The sequence below is a fragment of the Passer montanus genome, unplaced genomic scaffold (assembly GCF_014805655.1).
Source record: "Passer montanus isolate IOZ18808 unplaced genomic scaffold, ASM1480565v1 scaffold55, whole genome shotgun sequence".
NCBI lineage: Eukaryota > Metazoa > Chordata > Aves > Passeriformes > Passeridae > Passer > Passer montanus.
This window is the reverse complement of record NW_024370485.1, coordinates 4,830,710-4,849,561: the sequence shown is the minus strand read 5'-3', so window position 1 is coordinate 4,849,561 and position 18,852 is coordinate 4,830,710. Positions and strand designations below refer to the sequence as shown.

Sequence of the window (18,852 nt, the reverse complement as noted above, 5' to 3'; positions counted from 1 at the left end):
AGGACATTAAAATGGCATAGAAAGTTCTCGTTTCCTTCTGTAATTGTTTGAAAGAGTTTTAAAAGGCCATATTTTTTACTATTCTTGCTAGATTTCACATGGTAAAACTCTTCCTGGGCTGTTGGGGTCCACTCAGGCTAGCTATGGACCCTTGCCACACGGTAATTCATAGATGAAGGTAAAAGATTGAGAAGCGCTCTCCTCCAAGTGGGAAATGTTCTTTATTCCATGACACACACCAGGTGGACAACCCATGGGAGAAAAGAGAGAGGGCGTTCCCTGGTGGCAGGAAGTTTTTATACCGCCCAGGATGGTGATGGAGAGGTCCACAGCCAATGGGACACCAGTGAGGAGTGGCGAGGGGAGGGGTAACCCAGGGGAGGGACCACCACGGGGTACCAGGACAGCTGAGGGAAAGACCATGTGATGGGGAAATGTGGACAACCCATGGGAGAAAAGAGAGAGGGCGTTCCCTGGTGGCAGGAAGTTTTTATACCGCCGGGATGGGGACAGAGGGAGAGGTCCACAGCCAATGGGACACCAGTGAGGAGTGGCAAGGGGAGGGGTAACCCAGGGGAGAGACCACCAGGGGGTACCGGGACAGCTGAGGGAAAGACCTCACCTATGTGACAGGGGAAAAGGGGTAACAAAGCACATGATATAACATAAGTTATACAGTGCAATATAAAACTATTCTGTGCAAATTCCCAATCACCCAGTGCAAGAGAACAACTAAAACTAATGCACCACAACATTGTGCCATTAGAGACCAATACCTCCCAGTGATGCTGTGTTTCTGGGTTGACCAGTTTGGCTTTGGTTTTCTCCAGAGAAGAGTGCAATTTTGTATGGCTGATGTTCTGTATCCACAGTTTTTCAGGTTTTTCAGGAAAAACTGAAAGGTTGCTGTGCCCAAGGACAGAAGAGTTAAGAGATTCTCCCACCCACAACTGGGACTTTGGGAAGAAAACCTTGCCTGTGACAGTGACTCATTGTGTGAATCCCACTGCTTCTTTGTAGTTGACAGCTGGAAAAAAATGGAGAAAAATAAGAGAGAAAGACCTGAACTCTGAGTGTGGGGAACGACAGGTGTGTTCACTGGCGTGGGCTGGGGTGATTCTGCAGGCAAAGGTTCCCCTGCAGCTGGGCTGAAGGTGGGAGCACATGAGCTCTGCTGGACTAAGAGATCGTGTTATGAGAAGTAACACTCAGGCTGGTGTGGCACATGTAGCATGATGGTAAAGTAACTCAGCAGTGTCTGAGCTGGAGCTGCTGTTGGAGAGCATTCTCCAGAGGAAAACGTCCAGCACAGTTCTGTAAGACCTGTACCTATGATTTGGGAAACAAAGGGGCTGGAGATATCACAGAGCTGGTGTGTGATGGTCAAAGCCAACAAGTCCCTGCACAGGGAGTGTGTGAAGGTGCCACTCACAGCAAGGACACTGATCCCTCATACAATGCTGGAGAGACCATGGCCAGCTCCCTGCCCATAACCTGGATCTGTAGAGGCCTGGAAAACCCGGGGAGATGGTTTGTGCTTGTGATGCTCAGCACACTCAGGGGAAGGATGGGAGGAGGCTGTGTGGGAGCCAGAGCAGAGGGATTTTTGTAACTTTTTCTTTGCAGACCAGCACAATTTTCCAGGGGAGATGCAAGCCTGGGATAGTGGCTGTTGAGCTCACAGACTTGCTTTGTTTAATTATAATTTTCAGACTGTTTTATAGGGGCCTGGAGACCTCAAGAACCACCAAGAGCCAGAGGTTGACAACCACCAAATACCTCTGTAGCAAGAAGATATGTAAAACTTTAATTGACTTAATGGAGCTGAAAAATGCTCAAAATAGTATTTCATGTGCATAATTGGGCATTCAAGTGATAGACTGTGATCTCTGGTGGACTTTGATGTCATCTGAAGCTCTTTGGTTGGTCAACTCACTTTTGAACCTGGGCAGCCCTGCCTGCTGCTGCCATTGGTGTTCCCTGTGCTGTGAGGGGTCTGGAGACCCTCAAAATGTCTGTGCTTTTGACCAGAGACTTCTAATGCAGATTTTCATGTTAAAGCCTTTCACATAAGGTGTCTCCCACAGTCCTTCTAAATAAAAAAAATCTCAGCTAGCAGCAGGTGAAACTTTATCTCTTGATTTTGATATTTATTTATAATTTTGGGTACCTTTGGATGTTGTCCTCATTTCTGGATCTGTCAGTTTTAGTGGTTAAGGTTGTCAGTATATTGTGTCTCAGCCACAGCCTGACCTTTGGGGCTGGTGTTAGCTCTCTTATTTTCAACACACAGGGTGTGTGGGTGCCTCTGCCTCCCTCCAGGCTGTGCTGCTCTCTGCTAGTCTCCTTCTGCTGCATGTGGGCTTCTCAGAGGTGTCAAGTCACCTAAAATTTAACTAAAGGAGCCAAGAACAGGGGATGGAAGGGTTCAAGCGTGCCCTTTGCCTTTATAAAATGGGAAATAGGGTTTGGGATCAAGCTGGTAGCTTATTTGCTATCAGGATCTGGGCACAGATTTGTAGGAAATCGATTTTGCTTATTCTTGTGTGCAGGGGCAGAGGTTCTTTTTCAACAGTTCCTTTGGTAATTGTTTCATCCTTCTAGTAACACCAGCACTGTGTGGAGGCACATGGGTGTTCCCATCCTTTCCTGTGTACCTTCTGGTGGTTTTAAACCTGCTGGCCAGTTTAAAATGCATCTGTTAGCACAGTGAGGATGTCAGAGATACATCAGCCCCACGTTTAATAAAAATCTGTGTCCTAGAAGAAAAGAGAGGCACAAAATAGGCCCCCTCCAAGGGAAAGGCTCCAGGATTGCAGTTTGCTGGTGAATTTCCCATGCAAATACCCCAGCTCAGGCAGCCCCCAGGTCCCCATAAGACAAACATCTGCAGGAGGCTGAATGTTAACCCTTCCAATGCACCACAGCAGGTTTTCTCTACTTCCTCCCTGCTCCTTTTCATCTTCCTTCTCTCCCACAAAGACAGTCACTGGCTTTACCTTGCCAGATCATGTTTAGAGATGCTTAGAGGACATCTGGGGGATGTGCTAGAGCTCAGGGCTGCACCTAAGGCAGGCATCTCCTGGCTTCTTTGCTCTAGAAAGCAGGTCAGCCTACCCAGGAGACCTGTCTTGGGAGGAATCACTCATCCTCCAGGGCTTCCCATTTCTACACTGACTCCATAGCAACCTGCAGCAGATCACAGACCAGTTTTTCTGACAATCAAACCCTTGAGTTTAATTTTAATACTGCCTCTAACTCTGGTAGTTAGATCCCGAGGCCTGCTCCCAGCAGATGTTTCTCCAGGTGAACAAGGAGGGCTATTCTGTCCCACTGCAAACCCTGAGCTGCCTGGTGAGGTGCTGCAATCAAGGAGCCCAGAGTGACTGTGCCACCCTTGCCATGGTCACCCCATGTTTCCAGCTGGGAAGGGAGCTCCCCCCCACAGGAATCTGAGAGAGATACACACACACATGCACACATGGGTACCCAGGTGTATTTTTAGCTCTGCTGCCAGCCCTTCAGAGTGAGATATGACATGGCTGAGAGGGATTTGGTCCAGACTTGTGTCTCTGCCACAAAGCCAGGCTGTGAATCAATGCTGGGCAGGCTCTTCCATCCTCAGCTTGTCCTTAGATGGGGACAGAACAGCTGCTGCAGCATGCAGTTCTGAAAATTCTTTCTTCTCGCAGACCCTTGTATTGCCCCAAAGGAATCTGAGCAGATTGTCAGGGGAGGATGTTACAGTGCAGAATCCCAGAACTGTGAAAGGATTTAATCCAAACATTTGAAGGAGTCAGCCAGTTGGATCCTGAGGAGGGACATTGGTGCAAAGGCCTTGCTGGATCTCTGATGCTCAGAAATCTTCCTAACAATCCCTATGTCATGAGTGTTTTAGTGAGGAACTATATAAAAATACCAAAAGTATTTTATGCAATAAGGTGTTTGGGGTCACAGGGGAGACTTTGCAAATCTAGCCATGAGGCATTTGCATGTAAAAACCCTCAAAATTTAAAAAAAAATAAATTGTAGCTTCTTTCAGCTGCAACCTAAACTTTGTGCTAAGTTAAATCTCCCCCGCCCTGGGCTGATCCCTGTAGCCCCTCCAGGGTTTTCAATGCATCTAACAATGAAAGTGAAATCCAATCCCATCCAATTAGAGGAAAATGAATGGCTCATCTACAATAAATGGGCTCTGAATAACAATAAGCCAACAAGAGAGCAATGAACTGGAGACAGAGTACAATCTTCCTGAATGTTAATCGACAACTAACTCCACAAGCTTCTTAGAGGTGGAAAGAATTGGAGGAAAATAGATTAGGGAGGCTTTAGAGCACATTGCCTTTTAACTGCTTAGGCCTCACATTTTTACCTAAATACAAGAATGTTTCTAATGCTGCCTTTTGCAGGGTGAAGGGTGTGTGTGTGTGTGTGATGGGGTTTGTTCTCAAAGTTAAATGTTTTCAATTAATTTATAATTTGACATGGTAGGTCCTACTGTATTGTTTAATTGTTTCACTTATTCAGAAAGTCATTTTTAAAATGGCAAAGTAAAATGGCAGAAGCCTTGGAAAATGCTTTCTGTAGATCTGAGGAATGGAGCTGAATGAATCCAGGAGTTAGCCTGAGACTGAAAAGAGGTGAAGGGATAAGGAAAACCCTAGAGTTCGGTGGTTGAAGTGCTTTCTGTATCCACAACTCCCCAGTGCTGCTCCTTGGTCCCCCCTAGACACCTTTTCACCCTGTCAGGGCCTGAAACACCTGCAGAGCAGCTCAGCTGCTGCTTTCCGCCGCCCTCAGCTCCACAAGTACTTTTTGTAAAGACAGGGAAGATGCCAGGTGTCCTGATCTGTCACTAAGAAGCTCCCACAGCCATGCAGGCTCCATATCCAAGTCAAGGCCTCACCCAGCTGAGCTGTGTTGCCCATCCTCTCTGCTCAGCCTATTAAATCCCCTCTGGGGATTTAATAAAATCCTATTAAATAACCCTGGGTTTTTATTGCCTCCAGACAGGCTGAGAGCTTATTTAGCTTGCCCAGCACTACCATCCCCTCCTGCTTGCCCTCATCCACAGGAGCCAACTAAAAGGCCACAGAGACCAGGTCAGAGAAGACTCACCTCAGTGCAGGCTGGGCAGCCAGCTCAGTTATGGGGTAGAGGGTTGATCCACTGTTCCCCAATGCAAAGCTCCCCAGAACTGGTGCTGCCACAAAAGATGGTGTGGAGAGTTCCAGGCGGAAAACAGAACAGAATAACTTTTAAGGTGAATGATGTTTTAAGCTGTATCTTTATAATTTATCTGATTAGCAGGGTTTCATGTGTTGCATTCTTTATCACAAAGGTCTTCCCAGAAGGAGCTCCTAATTTGCTGTCTTGTGGTCTACAAAGCTGGCAAACAGGTCCATAGGAAACCAAACTCTGTCCTTTCTCTGCAAGAAGGGAACAAGGAGAGGAGCCATATCCCCCTTTCCCTCTGCTGATCTGCTGTACAAGCAAAGGGTCACTTATATTCTGTCAGAGCAGTAAGAATTTGATAGTCATATAGATAAGCTATTAAGTAATATGCATGCAGAGCTAAGGGGCATTTGGAAAGAAGAATTATTAATTTGTAAATTAAATTACAATTTTGTCTCAGCAGCATTAAAATAAATTTCCAAAGACCATTGTCTACTTGAACAAAGGAGGAAAAGGAACTGTTAGAAGCAGTTTATGCATCTCAGATATGAGGGGTTGTATGTGTAAATAAGACCAGTGTTGGTACTCAGCATGAGAACATATTTGCTGCAGTGTGCCAGACATGCTCTGGCCAGCACTTGGGAATAACAACACACCCTGATAAAGAGATGACAAGGGGAATTTCAAATTTCACAAATGCATTTTTTCTAAAAACTGACTTTAACTGTGGGACAGGACAAGGCAGTGGCCAAAATACTGTTCCTTTCCCTTTCAGCATCCTCAAAGCACGATCGTTCTTCACCCATCTTGCCTCATTCCCTCAGCAGTAAACACAGAGCTTTTGCTGGACTCTCCCACCTTGTTTTGTTTCTTGGCTCTGGCTGTCGCTAACTGCAAAGGTGATTCTTTGGTTAGCTGGGGATTTTCAATGCAAGATGGTTCTTCTGCAAGTCCTGGAAAAAGTTAGGAGTGTTTTGCTCCCCAGAGAAGGTGCAATATAACATTTAGACCAGACCCAGGCACCTTAGGAAGCATTAAAAACCTTATCACTTTAGCCTTATTGTGCAAAACTGCATGGCTTTATGCTCTTTGTATGACAAAAACGGAATGGCACCACAGATTAAACTGTTGTTCTATAAAACCAGATTAGGGTAACTCAGTTTACCCCAAAGAGCGGCATCTGTTCCTCATGGCTGTGCCTTGGGACAGGGGTACTGCTTATGTAACAACTGCTGCCCATTGTGGGGTGTCACAGTGAAGCTACAAGGTAAGGACAACTCTGATGAAAAAAGACAATAATCTGTGAGAGTTTCAGATCAGTCATTATCATTTAGAAGAGCAATATCCTGTGAAAACAAATTCCCTTTTCATAGGTGCTCATCACATTTTCTTTTTTTGGCAGAACCAGCTCCTCTTGCTCACGTGACTGTAACAGCTCCAAAGCACTGTGGCCCAAGGGCTGATGTCCATTTTCTTTTGGCACTGGGCTGCTCCTCCCATGAGGATCTGCACCAGGAGCTCAGAGGAGGCTCCTGCCCCTGCTTCACACAATGGGCAGCTGAGATGCCCAATGGACGGACAGCCTTTTCTCAGCCTGGAGTGCTTCCCCACTGGTGACTTCAACATCAGCCCTGGGGTAAGGGTGGCTGTGGCTTGGAGGCTTAGAGCTGTCCCCATCTCCCTGTGACCTCTGGGTGGCAGCTTGGCCTGCAGCATGCTGGCTGTGATGTTGGCAGAAAAGCACTTATCACTCGCTTACAGCATAAAGCTTAGCCTTGCTGGGATACAGAGAGAGCTCTCTGCTGAGATCTGTGCTTGTGGGATTGATGTTTCCTGTCATATTTGTATTCCCAACCTGTTGAAGGGGCTGATGCCCAGAGCAGAGAGTAAGGCCAGCATTGCCCTGGCACTCTCACAGGCTCTGCTCCCCCTGGAACAAAGCGCTGTTTGAGACTGGCTTGGGCGGCCCATGGCTCCCTGTGGGGATCTTGTCCATTTCAGAGAAAAATCTGGCAAATTTTTGCCTTTTATGTCTTGACATTTGTGACTGTTCCCACGTTGGGAGGGGTAAGTCAGGGACAGAATGAGTCAGGTCCTGCAGCTCCCAGCACAGTGCTAAGGCCAGACACCTTTCTCTTTATAAGATTTATGGGTGTTGCATAATTTGTGGATTAATAATTAATAACGAACTCCTCCTATGTGAACCTGCTTTTGCTTTCCTCTGTTGTTGACTGGGAAATCAAGCGGGTGAAAAAGCATTATAAATAAGGTAACAATTGTGCTTGGGTAGCTCTTGGAAGAGATGGATGCTCAGATAATTTTTCTAATACTGACATGAACGCTTTTACTGACACCAGGAATATCAGTAGTCTGAAAGGGAGTACTTACTGAGAAGCATATTTCTTGCTATGTAATACTTAGAAAAGGGTCTGTTTTAGAACAACACTGGTCTGGATGGAGGCTTTCTGCACTGAAATGAGTTGTACACATGGAAACAAAAGGGGCCTTATGAGGGTGGGAGATACTGCTCTACCATGAGAGCAGTTGTATCTGCCATGGCATCTATGCCCAGGAAAGGGTAGGGTTTAACATTTCTCACTTGAGTTACCCCTCTGAAAAAAATGGAAGCAAATTTCTGTCTCTGATTCCCAGGCTTTACAAAAGGAGCCAAGGCTCAGGCCAGAGATGTCCCTTCAGGCTGCGGTGTAAAAGAGTCCTTGCAGTGCCCAGCTCCTTCTTTAACTTCAGGCATTTACCATCTCCCACATTTATCCAATAAACCCACGTTGTTTAGATTAAGATTTATTGCTGATACTGTCTTTCAAAGTCTCTTGGTAAACCTATCTGCAATCAGCTCACTTTTATTTGTGTGACTGACTCTCTCAACAGTGGCAGACACTTGTTCCCTTGGATCTCGTAGGGGAGTTCAGCATCTATATCCAGTGTGTCCATCCCCCTCCCAAAATTCAGGAACTACCATAATGCTGTAACACTCCTACAGCACCACCATCAGCAGGAAGTTCAAACTCAGCTTTTCTAACATGTTGCTCTCTGCTGCATCTTTATTAGCTGTAGCACTGAAGGAAGGAACATCTCAGATCTTCATGTGCACCTTTTCTCTGCTCAGTTTGCCTGAAAAGAGAGATTTTAGAATATATTTGTTCTGGGGCAGACAGAATTTAATCTGCAAGCTGCTGCTGCCCTCTCCACTTTCTGAGGTGTTGCAGGCCTGCCACATCCTTAGAGGCTGCCAGAGCATAGCACAGTTCATTTGAATTTGAATGAAGTACTGAACTTTATTTTGAGGCCTAAAATTCAAATCAGAATGCGATGAGCGCACGCCTGGAGGATGTGCATTTTAAAAAGAGCCTCTGAGCTCCTTTTTAGAGCAGTCTGTGTTTCCCATCTCTCTGGTTTTATCATGTGGAGAGCAAATACTGAAAAAACCCCCAAACCTCTGCATTAAAACAATTTCCAAAACATGGACCTCACTGAGAGATTTTCACTGGCATTTTTCTCTGACAGGGAAAAAGTGACTCCTTATACAATATATCCTTGTTTCTTTTTCATCAGAATAAAATTTTGGTTAACTCAGAGAGGGTACCCAAAATATCTTAGGTTTAAGAAAAAAAAGAAAAATAAAGGGGGAACCCTCCTCCACCCCCTCAAACCAGTAAAGTTTAATCCCACCTAAGATTTTGACAATTTGGGCAGAGCTATGCTATTTTGGAAACACAGTCAGAACTGAAAATTTTATCAAAGTTTGCTATAGGAAAATGGCTGCCACATTTAGTGGGTGCCACAAAAAAGCCTCAATAGCTCATTAGAGAGAGAGAAAAACAACCAGTCTGTCCCTGGAGTTATCCAGGGCTCCAAACTGGCAAGACTTACCAGGTAATCCTTTTTCAGCAGAGGTATGCGGAGAAACTATCAAGACAATACAAGAATAATAAAAACATTAATTATAGCCTTTGTCTCCCTACAGAACACATGGACCTTAATGTCTCTTGCAGGGATTTGTCACACATGAGAATGTAATATATTTTTACTGCTCTTTCTTGCTCTTTTACTCATCAAATACTGGAGATTTCCAAACATGATGCTCTCAAAGACTAAATCCTTAGCTGGTAGAAAATGGGATCATGCAGCTTATTCCCTGTGCAGCTATACTGTTTTTCACTGGCTGCAGATCAGTCCTGGTATATTACCTAGGCACAGAGTAGAGTTGCTTTAATTCTTTATTCTTGTTTGATTTCAATTTCAAAAATAAAACTCTGTTACAAAGTACACGTTTACAAGTAAGTCAAAACCCATTACATGGAAACTATTTAATTGTAAGCAGGTTAGATCAGTTTTCCTATGATAACATCTTCTGATATTGGTGTCTCTTTCTTGTTCAGGCTAAAAACATTGCTTGCAAAATCTCCTTGTATTCCTTTGAACTCCCCTGGGAGATTAAAAAAAAACCAAAACCCTCCAGTTAACACTCCCTCATTTCATTTTTAAAGGTCATGCTTAGAGCTGGCAGTTGTTATAGGAGCTGTCCTCTGTAAAGAAAAGTCTTAACTAGCCAGGCACAGACTTAACCTCAACATGGAAAAACTAACATTGTCACTAGGATATGGAGAAACCATGGTGAAGAGCTAGCAACAGCCAGACCACGGCAGAATGAGCAGTCGGCATCTGCTCGGTGGGCCTTTATCATGCAGTGTTGTATGTACGACTCAAAATGCACAGGACGATTGTTGAAATGATGTAGACAAATTGACTCAAATTAGTTTAGCATGGGCCATGCAAAGTTTAAGCTTGTTGAGCCCAGACACATAGCAACAGCTCGGCGAGGCCTCGCGCTCTCGGCGCACAACGGGCACCGCAGCCCACATTCGCGCCGCTTGCTTTTGTGCCTGCCTGCCTCTTTTCTTTCCATTTTGCCTGCCTCTAGACAGCCTTGGCAGAAGCAAACCCTGCTGAAGACTACGCTAGCACTGATAATTTTATAGAAGTACTTGTGAGCTTTAATGTCATTTTATACTTCCTTAATCTTTTGACTGTTACTTAATGACAAACAAATCCCCAAAGAACTGGGGAGGTGGGGGGAAGATTAAAAGGATTTTGAGATTGTATTCTCTGCTTTCAGTCAAACTGTCCCAAATCCTGCCAACACAATTCTCCAGTGCCCTATGGCACTCCTCCCCAGACCACCAGGAGTGAGTTTCTTATTGTATTTACAGTAATCTAATTACAACAGTTCTTCAATTCAAAGCCAGCTTTGGTATACAGACTTTAGCAAGAACTCTCCTCTAGTGCAGATTGCAAACTTTAATCTTTTAAACTAACACAGAACACCCCCTTCCCCCCAAAAAATTTCTGAAATGCCTGTGTAAGCTACTAAGATGTATTCCCCCTCCCACACCCGCCAACACTTTGCTCATCTTTTTGTTAAGTTTCTTTTGTGCCAATTTACTGCCTAAGGTAATAATAGAGTTCCTGAGAGATAATATTCTGCAAGGTTATAAAATGATGGTAAAAGCAGGTTGCCTGCCAGAAAATTCCTTTTTAAAAAACTATTTCTCTAAATATGTGAGTTACCTCAATTTTTTTAACTTCTCTCTGTTCTTTGTAGTTAAAGAAGTAGCTATGTAGAAAAAAGACTGAACTTTTAACTTTAAAATTAAATAGTCTCAGCTTCAAATTGTCATTACTCAAAGCCATTTGATGCAAATCTTAAAGCTGATTAACTTTATTTAGAAGAAACAGAGGACAAAAGTAGATGGAATTTGTACATAATAAAAATGTCAAGAAATGAAGACAGAAAAGATTGTTTTACATGAAGCAAAATACAAAACAAAAGTACATCCGCAATGAATTAGCAAATCTGGGCATTCTTAGTGTGCCACTGCAGCCACCTAGCTCTAGACACAAGTACTGCACTGTTCACTTTCAGTTCCACCACAGGTTTTCCACTAAAGGCTTTTACAGTAACACTGGCTTTACCAAGACACATCTTTGGCAAGTTCGAGGCAGCTTTTCTCTTTTTCCTGTCTGGCATCTGACTTTGTGTGTTGTGCCCACGTACAGTCTAAGCTGGAGCTTGCTAAAGTTAATGAAATCTTTACTCCCCAAAAGATTAGAAATAATTTACATCTCCCTTATTACCGTGTTCTTTTGAAGATATACGGAGGGCAGAAATAACATATTCTCCCATTACATTTGTGAGTGTTTCAAATACTCAGTTTGTCCTTTGGAATCTGTCTGGTTTCTGTGAGATCCATCAATCATTTTGCTTTCTAGTATATTATCAGCAGGCCTTTTCATATCAAAATTGTTTTAATATTTAATTCCTCTTGTTGAGATTCATTGCTCTGCAAGTGGAAATCAGCTGGCCAGTCAAACCACAGCTATTTCCTACTGTTTTCTGTGAATCTTGGAAAACTAGAAACACAATAGTATCTTTTTTGGTCTCACATTCACTCTTGAAAAACTACTTCTAAAGCATCCTTGAGCTGTTTTCCTCCCACCAACTGTCTATGGCAATGCTTGATAAACGATGCAATTATTTAGCTTGTAAAATCTTTGGATTTCTAGATACTCTGCTTAATCCAAAGAACTCAGAAGAATGAAATACCTTAGAAAAGTTCATATGAAAGAGCAAGAAAGAGCAGCTGCATGAAAACCTCCCAAATTCCATCAAAGTGTCTTGCAAATGACAGATTGTACATAGTAGTTAATTTCTGTGAGATCTAACTTCAATTTCAATCTCCGAGATAACAGATCTAATCCTCACAGTGCACTAATTTATCAGGTTGAACAATGCCCAGGAAATATTGTGACCCTTATAAAAACAAAGTTCCTTACCAGTTTGGGAGATATTCTCGTGTGAGAGACTCGGGCTCCTCCAATGAAAGGAAAATGTTGCGTTGCTGCAGTGGGAAGTGTGAAGCAGGGATCCCAAAGTGTATGGATGCCATCTGCTGGCACTAAAGAATATGACTCTCCATCCACCTTGAAGATGGGTGTGGAGGCTTAGATTTCATTTTTCATATTGGCCTGAACCACTCACGTTATTCCACATCTAAACTCACGGCAATAGAAGAAGAATTAAATTGAGATTATATAAGCTCTCCTTTAATGGGTATCTCTGTGCTTCAGCCTTAGATTTTCTGAATGTTTCACGTCATTGGGGCTTGGTGATTTAGGAATAAAAGGCATCTCTGCTTGCAGTTTTGCTGCATATCATGTTTAGAAGTACTAATCCTCATGTAAGTTTATTAAACCTACTAAATAAACCTACTAATAGGTTTATTAAACCTATTAAAGCTGGGTTCTGCCAGCAAAGCCAGGTTTAGGCCAGGGGAGTTCATGTCTCTGGGTTTGTGACTTTTATTGCAGCAGTGCAAGGCACAATCCTTCCAAATTTGACAGAGACCTCCAAACTCACAGGACCTGAAAAATACCAAATATCAAGTGAGTTTAGCTTGCCCTTGTATGCCTTCTGCCTCCTGAGCTGTTAAGACTTACAGGCAACTCATTTTCTCTTTCCATAGCAATACTCCAAACACTGTAAGATGTCAGTGTGGATGGAACAGTTGGCATGGGAACCTTCCTAAAGAGGAAGGTGTGTGACCACGGTGTGTGAATTAATCTGTAAGAAATGGGACTGGTTTTGCCTAGAAATGCTAGGGTGAATTTACAGAGTGTGGTTGTAGATTACTATCACAATTATCATGATGTCAATTCATAATCAACAAGTACATTCCTTTCTACATGCTTGATTAATTTTCTTGGGTCTATGCATGAGGAAGGGGCACCAGCTCCATCATACTCCCCATAACAGTGGATATGGTAAACTACATTTTTTCCAAGGATTATCCATTATTGTGAACCTTTTGCCATTCCACAGTTCTTCTTAGAAAGATGTTTCCTTTTTCTTTCTTTTTTACTGTAGGCACTTCATGTTGTTAGAATGACCCAGAGCCAAGCAAGCTTAGATGGCTGCCATTACTTAGTGCCTGAACTCTAAATCAGGGTGTAGGTAATGATGGGAATTGGTTAATGAGGGGTCAGCAAAGGGATATGACTAATGAAGGGACAAGATTGCAGAACTGCAAAGTCACTGAGTGCAGCACATGGCAGATAAAAACTATCTAAGTCCTTGTAAGACCAAGCCCACAGTCATGTTTTCTCCCTCCCACTCCTCATCCTCCTAGCATAGCAAGAATTTCCAAACCAGCCATGGCAGGACCTGGCAAAGCTGTGGCTCCCACTGCTGGAGTTCAGGCTGACCACACACATACCTCTGGCACCCAGCCTCTCCCTGCTCCACAGGAAGCTCAACAGAGAATTGTGCTGGAAAGTCCCCTAAGCAAGGACAGCAATCCCATCAATTCTTTCCCCCCAAAAAAGGTGTTCTGTGTCTCCTACAGACTGTTAACTGCATTACAGGAGTGAGTACAGTACAGTGCTTTAAAATGTAAGTAATTAATTCTGCTGCCATCACCATCACTGGTATTATTTTTATTATTTTCTTAAATAGGAAAAATAATTAAAGGAAATGTAGGGTTTGATTTGGAAAATCAGGAGAAAGAAGAAAACTGTACTCCACATAGAGAAGAAGGGTTCAAAACCATTGTGCAGAATTTAGATCTAGTTGTGCATGGGATTGTATTTGATGAAGTTCAGAGGCTTGAGTCTGGGGTTTGTGAAATCACATGGTTTCCTTTACTTTTGAATGTTCCTTTCATCCACTCAAGATGCCAACTGTCAGTATGGTGTGGTCAGGCAGAGATTTTACAATTCTCTGTTTCATATTTGTCTTTTCACTTGTAGGAATAAACACAGTAATGGCAAAAAGAGTCTCTGGTATGCCACTACTGTGATATGCCTGACTTGAGAGCCAGTGGCAAGCTGTTGGCTCTCCTGATTACGAGCTGGCAGTGATCAGACCATTTACTGGACCTTAAAACATCATGGAGTTGTTTATTCTTATGCTGCCATCTCAAAGGTACCAAGAGTACCTGAAAGCAGTTGCTCATCTCTCACCCGATAATTAAATAGCTGTAACAAAGTCTGGAGGTCCCTCCTGATTTTTCAAATGCTTGTGTGTTTCATCAGTCTGCTGCAAAGAACAAGGAAGCAGAGCAGGGAGTTGAATGTCTAATTAAACGGGTGGAAGGCACCCACTCAGCTCTGCAGAAACCTCTTGGGATGGAAAAGCAAGGAAAGAGGTGCTCAGTGCCGTCACATGCCTGGGTTTTATCTTTGTTTTGTTTATAACCTCAAAAACATGGAAGGACTTCTTGCTGTGTAGATATGTAAATCTGATACTGTTTTATTTCATAACAAAAATGGAGGCATGGTAGAGATAAACCTGAGGAGTGACTTCATGCTAAGCACAGCGTGTTATTTTAAATGTCAGCCTCTTGGGGAAGTTTCCCATGCCAACTATTTTCTTTGGAGACTATGCTATGAAAGGGGATGAACACACACCCAACTCATAACTCACTCAACCTTCCACCTGCATAAAACAGAGCAAAAAAGCTTATGAAAACACATTAGCAAGAAGAGACACAGCTGGAAAACAGAAAGGACATTTTATTTAAAATTTAGTAAAAACTGAAAATGTCACAAGAGTTGCTGCACTTCTATGCAGCACACCACACCTAGGAGATTAAACAGCAATATTGTCACTTGTACCTATTTATTCAAGGCAGGGATCTGACCTTTCCAGGCTCATTGTTTCAGCAAACTTTGCTCATGCTACTCATGACTGCTCATATTCATAAGGCTTGCAAGATTAGAACATTAAATAATTGCTGATAATATGAAGACAGTGTGACAGAAGGAACAATACTGTTTCTTATTATGTGATTATCTTTCTTTTTTCTTTAAAGCTCTGAGAAACCACTTCAATTACTTTGATCATTTTCCTGTCAAAGGTAAATTTTTTAATTGGCCACTGCTCTTCTACAGATATTTAGCTTTTTTGTGATCTCTGCAAATCTCAAGGAATACATCAAACCAGGCACTGTAGTTCTACTAAATAATATTATTGTAATTGTTTTATTCAGGGTTTGTCAACATCCACCCAATCATTTTCTCTGTCTTTAGAAAAAATGCCACCCTGCAGGTTGAGCAACAGATCCAGACTGCTTCAGGGGATGGGTGGCTTCAGTCTTGTCCCTTGACCCCAAAATGACACAGTGGCCTGACCTATAAAATGAGGACAATTAAATCTATTCATTTTTATAAACACTAGTGCACCACACAGTTGAATAGCACAGTGTAAATTTAAAATCTTAATTAAACTGAGGCAGAGTGCCAAGCAATCACAATGCACACACACTACTTGAAACCAACTCATTAATGGTTCTGCTGCTGGAACCAGTTTCCTAATGGCTCAGTAATGAGCTGACTACAGTCACAAAACCATGCTTCTTGATAATTTTTTTTAAATACATAATTATAATGTGATAATGTGTTGAACTTGTGTGTGCACAGGTAACAAAAAAGATACCTCCAAACACTTAATGGCCCAAGACTTAAAATCTGTTATTTTTTATTCACAATTTGTATTAGCATAACTCTGTTACAAAAAGGAAGGAGGATACTCTAGCTTTTTTGTTGGTAGCAGGCAGTGTTGGGGTACTTCAGCAGACTGTTTGATCTCTGTTACTGCCTGACCCCTCAGCCAAAAAAGTGTGCAACCAACTCACTTCTCTGAGTTTCTTCCCTTGCATGCTATGGTCACCCAGAACTAGCAGACAGTTTCCTTTCCTATGAGACAAGATGCATCTGCAGCTGAGGCATCACGCTTAACCAAGCACATCTCTTCATGTGCAATGAAGACATTATATATGTTTGAGTGGGGTATGCTGCTCCTTCATCCCTGCCTGGTTTTGTCAGTAGTAAATCATCCAAAAGCCTCACTACCAACTGTTGGATATTAACCTCCCTCCTTCCTTCCAGCATGCTAATAACCTAGGTTATCTACTCAGGGAATACATTTTTAAGTCCCACGGTAGATTTATATTTGGAATTTGCAAAAGTACAGTCCTTGTCTAATCCCTCTCCATTATACCCCTGGCATGGATCTGCAATGGGGAGGTGCTGACATCCGTGGCATACAAGTTAGGAGATGACATCTTGTAAGGTCTATCTCTGGCCTTGCTGCTCCACTTCAGAATCTTTAGAAACTGATCAAATATATCAGCACATCTCATAAGCTTTCCTGTTGCCTTCCCCGTTCAGGCCTGCTGCTGAGCAAACAGTTCAGCTCGAGTCTGCTGTCAGCCCCACGCCTATAGACTTCACCAGACACAGACCCCACAGCTCTGCCTTTTCACATCAGCTGCCTATAACAGGAAAATGGAACTGCAAGGCTGAGGAATTCAGGAGACACTCATCACATTTTAAATTAAGTTCTGTACTGAGACAGAGGGACTTCTTTTAGGGCTCTTTCCTATGTCTACATTGAATCCAACACAGTAAAACTCCAACCCTGGCTGTAGTTCCCCACAGCTACTGCAGCAGAAGCAATCACAATCCTTACAAAAGAATACAAAATGTATGTATTTTGACCTTCCTTCAATTATTTTCTGCATCTATAATCATAGTGCATTCACAGACAAAATGTAAAAACATATAATCTAAATGAAGGAACCACTCCTCCACAGGGGAAGACAGAGAATGTTATAATTTTTCCATTTTAAAATTGTTAAGAAGGTAATTACATGCTATTTCCAGTGAAAGCATGTTATTTATTTCTCAGAAAGATTCAATAATACTTAAGAAGTCTTTTCTGAATATACCAACAGCAGACCATTTTTGAGCCTGTTTATAAATGACATATTAAATGAGACCAAAAACAGTCACGATGACAACACCTCTACAACTAAAACCTTTCTCTCAGCTTCAGTGTTGGTTTAGCAAAGTAACAGGCACGCTGCTCATTTGTTTTCTGTTGTCTGCAGAGATGTCAGCCTGAAGTTATTTCAGTTATTACACCCGTCAGTGAGGCTCTTCTCCCTGTAGCTCTGGCTTTACAAGGAAGGTGGCTCTTTCTGTTGGCTCAGCAAAACATTTGATTAACCCAAGTCCTGTGCTATCCTAATTCTTCCAGTGTTTGAGAAGATGTTAATCCCTGTGATGCCTTTCATTTTCAGTTAGGAGGCAAAACATTCTTCGATGCCTGGTGCTGTAAAGTTTATGGGTGATTACCACTGTTGCAAAAAAAATACTCAAGCAGCAACTCTTTCTGCTGCCATGAGAAGCTTCAGGCCTTGCATTTGAAGCAGAGCATCACACGTATAGAAAGCACCGTGTACAGCTGGGCCTTAGAGCGAGGGATGAATAGCAACTATAAGAAAATATCCTTATCTCAAAGACCAAAAACATGTCAACAGTTGCAGGTGTCATCTGTTAGAACCAGGAAGGTAAACACTAAATAGTAAACACTCTCTGCAAACACTGAGCTCAGAGAGTTGCAGCCTCCCAGACGGCAATCAAGATCCCAGAGCAGAACTCCTGTGTGTCTGTGTAGTATTATTTCCAAAGACCATGACTGATCCATGCACTCTGTCTCCCACATCCTGACAGAACCCATGGTGTGCTCCCTACCAGACACCACCCTCAGCTTTTCACTTGGATTCTCCCACATTGATGCTTTCACCCATTCAGATCCAAAACAGAGAATATGGATGTTATAAATGCCAAATCCCTGTGATCAGCAAACCCCTCTGAGCCCATGCAGCATTGCACTGAGAGATCACATTGATGCAGAAATGAAGGAGGAAGCAGAGGTGGTATTTAGTCTATATAACTTTTCTAAACTCGCAAAGCATTCAATAAGGTATTTAGTATTCCTGTGCTGCTGAAAACAATTCTGTTTCTAAACTCAAAGTACCTGTGACTTTCCTCTCTCCCTTGGCCATCTGGCATTTCCTTGTCTAACAAACTTGAAAGTCACTGTTCATCCCCAGGGATCCTTAGAGATGTACATGGAGAGGTCCCAAAGAAGGGGGTGAGCATCAGAAAACCCATCTTTTCCCAGCTATCCTCATTGGTGCAGTTACCTATAAAGCCATGCCCTTAAACCATGATTACCACAAATTTATTCTCTACGCTGAGCTGAACCATGAGCCATGTGAGGCTCAGCTCGCTCAAACAGTAGCTGGGATGAAGGGTACAATGTAAATATTGCTTAATATAAACCTGGATCTTTAGGATTAGTGTCGTGGCTCCACAAGATGCCGCTGGCACTGGACTGGGTGCAGCTCGGTGTCGGACTGTGCTGCAGGGAGGTTCTGCAGCCTCGCCGTTGTGCCACGAGCACGGGCACGGTGCCCCAAGGGGTCATCTCTTCACCAGCACCGAGACGCTGCCCAGCCCAGCTGAGCCCCACAAGCCAATCTCCTGCACCCCGAGGCATCTCGTTCAGCTACAGCAACGCCGGCGCCCCTTCCCTCCTCCCCTCAGCCCTGCCCCTACCCGGCATCTTCCTCCACCTCGGTGCCCGGCCCCGGGGCAAGAAGCGCCCCCGAGCCCGTGCTGTCCGCGGGGGTCGGCCCGGGCCTGCGCAGGCCCTCGGGGGGCGCGGCCCCTCTGAGGGAGGGCACGCAGGAGGAGGCGGGGGCCGGCGGGCCCGGCTGGCCCGGCACCCCCGGGGCGGGCAGGGGGCGG

General features: G+C 43.6%; 1 long non-coding RNA gene across 1 annotated transcript; it reads right to left on the bottom strand.

Moving 5' to 3' along the window:
- Positions 1 to 8,134: 8,134 nt before the first annotated feature.
- LOC120510050 lies at positions 8,135 to 18,768 on the bottom strand. Its single transcript, XR_005629406.1, has 4 exons — positions 18,661 to 18,768; positions 12,031 to 12,618; positions 9,067 to 9,102; positions 8,135 to 8,307 (listed from the first exon to the last, which is right to left on the bottom strand). It is a non-coding gene; the product is annotated as an uncharacterized LOC120510050 (long non-coding RNA).
- Between the last annotated feature and the right edge of the window lie 84 nt (positions 18,769 to 18,852).